This window comes from Acinonyx jubatus, chromosome X (genome assembly GCF_027475565.1).
Source record: "Acinonyx jubatus isolate Ajub_Pintada_27869175 chromosome X, VMU_Ajub_asm_v1.0, whole genome shotgun sequence".
Taxonomy (NCBI): domain Eukaryota; kingdom Metazoa; phylum Chordata; class Mammalia; order Carnivora; family Felidae; genus Acinonyx; species Acinonyx jubatus.
Genome location: NC_069389.1, coordinates 95,338,771 through 95,346,352, shown reverse-complemented (window position 1 = coordinate 95,346,352; position 7,582 = coordinate 95,338,771).

Below are 7,582 nucleotides of genomic sequence, written 5' to 3'. Positions count from 1 at the left end.
AACACCAGTTTCCACCAATGAGAAACAATTTCTGGCTGTTTCTGTTAGTGAAGGAGGGGGACAGTCGGTCACGCAACAGCATGACCTCCAGAGCAGGCCCACACAGTAGAATCCGTGCCCAGTACGTCTTGCGGGGCTGTGCCAGGAGGAACAGCAACGATAAGCCTCACGGCTGGTAACTACAGGGGTCCTTTTTATGTGCCAGCTGCTGTGCAAAGGAGCTCTGGATGTGTGAAGTCTTTTATTTCTCTCAACAACCCATGAGGCAAGTGTTAATATTTTCATTACAGGGGAACAGACTGAGGCACAGAGAGGGTTCAACCCAGTGCTGCCTGACTACACTGACTGAGCTCCTTATGTCTTCTTTTATGTATTTATTTTGAGAGAGAGAGCGAGCGGGGGAGGGGCAGAGAAACGGGGGAGAGAGGATCCCAAGCAGGGGCCGCACTGTCAGCACAGAGCCCGATGTGGGGCTCGAACCCGCGAACTGTGAGATCATGACCTGAGCTGAAGTCGGACGCCTAACCGACTGAGCCACCCGGGTGCCTTCTTACTTCTTTATACCCAAATTCTGAGGTGGTGACCTCCCTTGTGTGCTTGATTGTTTTCAAAGATGCCCTTTATGAATCCAGGATGAGCTTCTGCCATAATGGTTATCAGCATAGACCCAGGAGCAAATGACGTAACATTTCTTAGTTTTCTCATCGACAAAATGCCTATGGAGTAAGGTTTTTTGTGGGGATCAAATCAGACAATTCATGTAAAGACCAAGAACAGTGGGGCTCCTGGGTAGCTCAGTTGGTTGAGCATCTGAGTCTTAATTTCTTTTTTTTTTTTTTAATGTTATTTACTTTTGAGAGAGAGAGAGAGCATGAGCGGAGGAGGGGCAGAGAGAGATGGAGACACAGAATCCGAAGCAGGCTCCAGGCCCTGGGCCATCAGCACAGAATCCGACATGGGGCTCGAACCCACGAACCGTGAGATCATGACCTGAACCGAAGTCTGACTGTTAATTTCGGCTCAGGTTGTGATCTCACGGTTCGTGACTTCAAGCCCCACATCGGGCTCTGCACAGTGCAGAGCCTGCTTGGAATTCTCTCCCCACCCCCCTTCCCTGCTTGCTCTCTCTCAAAATAAATAAATAAACAAACAAACAAAAAAGACTGAGAACAGTGCCTGGTGCATCATAAGCTGTCTTTACGATGGTTAGATACTATTTCTAGCATTATTATTGATAGCGGTAGTAGTAGAAAATTTTTTTTATGCGGTGAAATCAAAAGTCGTTGACCCTACGTTAGGACCCAGTTTTATTAATTTGATTGATCTGTGAAGTCCCTCCGTCTCACAACCCCTGCTTTTAACCACTGTGCTTTGTGTATGAAGTGCTTGGCTCCCCGCCCCTTGGACATTCCGTCTCAGTCGCAGTAAAGAAAGGAAGGTGATTCGCCGAGTGTCCCCTCCTCACCCAGGATGAAACGCTCAGCTCACTGCCCGGAAGCCGGCACACACATCAAGGTCCCACGCACGGAGCCTGCCCCCAAGATAGTGCGGGAGGCAGAGCAACGGGACTGGGGAGGGACGAGGGGGTAGGTACTGTGGCTTACAGGGACTCAGACTCTGATCGCAGACAGAGGGTTTCACGTCCCAGCTCTGCCACGTACTGGCTGTGTGACTTTAGGTAGGTTGTTTCACCTCTCTGAGCCTCATGTGTGCAATGGGAATCTTTTTTTTTTTAATGTTTTTATTTATTTTTGAGACAGAGAGAGACAGAGCACGAGCAGGGGAGGGGCAGAGAGAGAGGGAGACACAGAATCCAAAGCAGGCTCCGGGCTCTGAGTGGTCAGCACAGAGCCAGATGCGGGGCTCGAACTCACAAACCGTGAGATCACGACCTGAGCCGAAGTCGATGCTTCACTGACTGAGCCACCCGGGCGCCCCAAGCGACTGGCTCTTGATTTCGGCTCCCGTCGTGATCTCACAGTTTGTGAGATGAAGCTGCGCATCGGGCTCTGTGCTGACCGAGTGGAGCCTGCTTGGGATTTTCTCTCTCCCTCTGCGTCTCTCTGCCCCCCCTCCCCCACTCTCTCTCTCTCTGTCTCTCAAAATAAAGAAGTAAAAACATTAAAAACATAAAATAAAACAAGAAGGAAAGGCACACCGAAAGTGCGCAACAGGCAGTAGTTAGGAGGAATAGAGGAGTCGAGTCCAGTGCTCCCCCAACGCTGGGCGAATTTGCCTGGGACAAATGTGTGTGTTGAGCTCTCGCCGTTTAGGCCCAAGGCCCAGCAGCCAAGCCAGGAAGGGATTTGCCTGACACTGTCGCTGGTGAGCACGCGGGCTCCAGAGCAAAAACACACCCGGTGCTGATGACCGGCCTCAGTGCCACTCGCTGGTCTGACTCCCATGCGGCCCGCCAGACCAACTGCCGTGAACCTTCTAGGGCCACGGTGGGCCCGGATCCACGGCAGCCGCGTTCCCAAAGGGCAGAGCTCCGGCCTCCTTTGTGTCAAGGTTTCGTGGGTGGCCGAAGGCAGCAGGGCCTTTCCTAAGAAGCGGGGGTGGGGAGCTGGTGAGAGGCGTGCGGTGAGAACCCCACGCAGGAGGCCGGGCGCTGGGATCCTTAACGGCCCGGAGCAGAAGGACAGGCGGCCAGGTGACGAGAAACTCCTTGTAGGCAAAACGCTTTCATGGGGGAGGCCGGGAGAGAAGGCGCCTCCTTGAAGTGGGAGCTTGAACTCCGTGGGCCAGGACTTGACCTCCTCCCCCAGTCAAGCCCCTGACCTAAGCCACAGATTCCGGCCCTGGGCTCTCCAGATTGGACTCGGGCAGTGCCGGCGACAGGTTCTCCCAAACGCCGGATGCTTTCGCTCTCCCTGGCGCAGGTGTGTGTGGCCCAGAGACGGAGGCAGAGGAGCGAGCGGGACGGTGGAGGACGAGCCCAGCCCAGCCCCTGGTTCCCCAGGAAGCAGATGGATGCAGCGGACCGGGAAGCCCCAAGTCCGCACCTGCCCCCCACCCCACCTCTCCACGGGCCTCCCCTCACCTAGCCCTGCCTCCTCGGAGCCCCCAAGCCCTGGTTCCCGGCTCGGACACCAGCGTGCGGTCCAGTGACGCACCTGTGTTCACCTGAGAGCACGCGGAGCCCGTGCCCACAGACGTGCCACCACAGAAGCCCACGGGGCTCTTCCAGAACGCGCCGAGGGCGCCTTCTTGGCCGCCGGAAGGCCAGTCCGCAGTGAGTGGGTGTTGCATCCCCTTCCGTGGAGACCAAGGGGCAGATCTTGTTGGACAGGCGTCGCCCTGTCCATCCGGGCGTCCCGAGGCTGCCTCACGGGACACAGCGCCAGCGGAGAGGGAGGTAGGCACCTCACTGGCCCTGCGTGTGGGAAGTGGGGGTGAATTTGTACCAAGGATATTGTGCTCCCGAGAGAGAGTTGCTCTGGAGACCCAGGTCTCTGTTAGCTTCTCCCCGAGTTGAGCACAGGGTGGGGAGAGGCCTCCAGGTGGAGGTGGGTGACATCAGAGCACAGGGAAGAGAGGCCAGAGCTCAAGTCGGGGGCCCGCTCCGAGGGAGTCCACACCGTGGGCCCCGAATTGGATTCTTCCCTCTGTCCCTGCAGTCATTTTCGTTCCCGCTCAGTCTCTGCCCTCCCCTCCGCTAATACCCTCACGCTCACCTCGTCACCCTCTGCCTCATTTATCCTCTTATCTGTGAAGCACGGGCGGCAGGCACTGGGGGCGCGTGAAGGGGAGAAGACAAGGCCCCCACCCTCGGCGCGCTGACGGTCTAGTTGGGAAGATAAGGCAGGCCCACGCTAGAAGAGAACTAGCGGGGTGCCTGGGTGGCTCAGTCGGTTAAGCGTCCGACTTTGGATGGGGTCACGATCTCGCGGTCCGTGGGTTCGGGCCGCACGTCGGGCTTTCTGCTGTCAGCGTGGAGCCCGCTTCGTATCCTCTGTCCCCCTCTCTCTTCTCTGCCCTCACTTGCACTCTCTCTCCCTTAAAATAAATACATTTTTAAAAAGAGAGACAACTAGTAAGTCAAATGTGGCAGGGCACGTTGGGTTTGGACAGGTTCTAAGCCAGTATGGCTCTATGACCTTCTTGCTCCCAGTCTAAAAGGCCACCAGACTGTCCCAGGAAGGGGCAGGAGGAGGTAGGAGGCCCAGGGCCTTTCCCCAGCTGAGGCCCATCCCCTAACATTAAAGGTTAGGGACCCTGAGCACTGTGCTGCCCAGTGACCTCTCAGAACGTTCCAGCCATCCTGAGCACACAGGTCTGCCATTGAGCGAGTGCCTCACTGAACAGTGCCTTGCTCAGAACAAAAGCACTGTGGCAGAGCGGTTTCTGGATCGCTGGACTTTTTTTTTTTTTAAGTTTATTTATTTATTTTGAGGAAGAGCATGAGCAGGGGGGAACAGAGAGAGGGAGAGAGAGAGAATCTCAAGCAGGCTCTGCACTGCCAGTGCAGAGCCCGATGTGGGGCTCGAACCCACGACCCTGAAATCATGACCTGAGCCGAAATCAAGAGTCGGACACTTAACTGACAGCCATCCAGGCACCCCTCGGATCGCTGGACTTTTTGACGGTGATGCCTTGATTCTCATCCACGGTTGTAAGTACGGTGGGCCGCTCTTACAGGCCCTGGATACAAATTCCAAGGTTGCTGTAGAGACCTGACCCACCCCGCCCCAAAGACAGTGCTCTTTAAAAAAAAATTTTTTTTAATATTTTATTTATTTTTGAGACAGAGACAGAGTATGAGCAGGGGAGGGGCAGAGAGAGCGAGACACAGAATCCGAAGCACAGAGCCCAACGCGGGGCTCGAACTCACGAACCGTGAGATCATGACCTGAGCCGAAGTCGGACGCTCAACCAACTGAGCCACCCAGGCGCCCCAAGACGGGGCTCTTACAGGTAAGAGAGGGCAGTGGGCTTCTAGGGGGCTACCCTGTTTTCGGGCCTTTAGAAACACAAGGTATTAGGCCCAGAAGGCAAAATCTTATCTTCCTGTCTTCTGGGACTAAAGAACATCTGCCAAGAAACAGGACAACAGAGGAAACAAAATGTATCCCAACTAATAAAGCACGGAACAGTTACAGGGCCTTTTCTTCCCAGTTGCATGGGTTTACACAAGTTAAGATCGGCTAGGCCCTTTTCTGAAGCCGTGCCCAGAAAAGAACAATTAGGGCTGTGATCACGAATGAAGATTTGTGGAAATCCCCAAAGCAGTGATTTGGCTCTTTGTTGCAAAAGGGCCTTTGCGGGTGGGGAAGCGTATTCCAGCCAACGGCATCGGACACCGAGGGTACACAGATATGCCAGGGAGACCCTTAGCAATTAGAGTGTGCAAACACAGCCCTGGATTTCTTCACAGAAACTTCCTTCTCTTGTCTTTGAGCAACAGTGCACCCAAAACGCGAAGGTTCTAAGAGCATGGTGAACCCCAGCGCAGTATGCCCGCGGGCTGTGCATGAGTTGGGGGGAGGAGAGGGGCGTTCCACAAGCACACACAGACCCCAGCCAAGAAGCTGAGAGCCAGACTCTGGGTATCTGACGTCCACATCGACATAACCTGGGAAGAAAAAGCTCTGTAACTGCTCCTTGTGACCTGTGTCTCACAAAAGGCTGGTATAAAAATTTGTGTTCTCGGGTCACAGAAGTATCAGCACGATGGGAAATCTTGGAAAAGCAAGTGGTGCTCAGCGCTCAGCCCCCACCCCCTACCTTCATCCAGAAGCTTCCTGTCGAGGATGGCCGGCTTCAATCCCAGCCACTCGTCACCTTCCCTTGGAAGGGGGAGAGTGGCAGCTGCTGAGAGGGGTAAGCCAGCACTTGGTTCTCACGGTGGCGGTGGCGTTAAGCTGGTTCTCCTCTCTGCTTTCAGAAAATACCTTCAGAGCGATCAGTGTCTTTGTTGAGCTTTGTAAGGCCTGTTGTCTTTGCAGTGCTCTGGAAAGACCTTAGTTGCGATCCCTCATTCTAAGAGGGAACCCCCAGACCGCTCCCTGCACTTGGTTACACGCTGGGCCTCAGGGGCCCCCGACGCCACACTTGGGTGACTTTTGGGGACCTAGGGGTGGACTGGCCAGCCACTTGAGGGGTGCGTGCAGTGCCGGCAACGATCCCTTCCGCATGTGCGGGGCTGTGGGTGCAAACCATTTCACGGACACGACTTCGTGGCAGTCTCATATCCGCAGGGACGTGTGCGGGGCACATACTATCCTCACGTGAGAGATGGGAGACCTGAGGCTCAGAGCAGTGAAGTGACTTGCGTAAGGTCACACAGCCGACAGGCGGTGGGGCTGCCTGACACATCCCCGGCGCTGAGGCTCCACGGCACACGTCAGCCCTTCGGAAAAGGAGCCGTCCTGGGTCGGGCGTCCTGTGCATCCTAGAAGGTTTAGAAGCACTGCTGGCCTCGTTCCACTAGGTGTCAGCAGCGCCCCAGGAAAAGTAAACTTTCCGCGGCGGGGGCGGGGCTGAAGCACGGCTTTCTGTCCCTCGCTCTGCAGCGCGGCCAGGCAGGAATGGGCCCGTCACCATCTCACTCCTGCTTCCCGCCCTGCAGGGGCTCCCAGCTGTCCCAGGAAGCGAGTCTGACAGCCTGAAGGAGACAGACCAGGCCCCTCGGGTTCTGGGCGCTGCCGGCCTCTCCAGTCCCTCTTCCCCCCTCCTTCCCGCCCCACGCTCCGCTCCAGGGCACAACCACTCATAGCTCTTTCCCACACGGCTGTGCCAGTCTGTGCGCCCACGTTCATGCCCTTTCTCTGCGTGCCGTGCCCTCCCCCTCGCTTGCTTAGCTCGCAAATCCTACCCAACCTTCAAGACATGCCTAGCAGCGTAGGCATCGCCCGGAAACTTACCCTAAGCCCGTGGCCTTCCCCTCTCCCCTCCTCAAGCCCCACCTCCGTGCTCCCGCACCTTCTGCAGCTTCCGTTCCGAGCACGCCTCACCCCGTCCTGTCATCAACTGCCCTTCACGCTACTGGGAGCTCCTGAAGGGCGAGGCTGTGTCTTATTCGAGTCTGAGGCACAGTGCCTGGCAGGCAGCATTTACTCATCGGTGTTTACAGACGCGAACCCCCCAAGAAGAGATGAAAGCACGCTGGGTTGGGAGTGAGAACACCAGGAGTCTGCTCCCACTTGCGCCCCAGCTAAGTGATTGCTTCCCGCCCCTGAGCCTCTGTTTCCTCCTCTGAGGAATGGGAGTTTGGACGAAATGTCTAAGGGTCCTTAGAAATTGGGTTGCTGGGGCGCCTGGGTGGCTGTCGGCTAAGCGTCCTGAGCCCCGCATCCGGCTCTGCGCTGACAGCGCAAAGCCTGCTTGGGGTTCTCTCTCTGCCCCTCCCCTGCCCGCACCTGCGCACGCGCTCTGTCTCAAAAAAAAACAAAACAAAACAAAACAAACCACATATTTAAAAAAAAGAAAAAGGAATTGGACTGCTGATTCTAGAAGGTTTTCTCAAAGATGTTCCACTTAAAAATGCTTCCCAAAGGGCAGGATCATCCTCTTCCTCCCCTTCTGAACGTGTAGGACCTTTAACCTTTTTCAAAGTCTTTTCCTATCGACTGTTATTTGA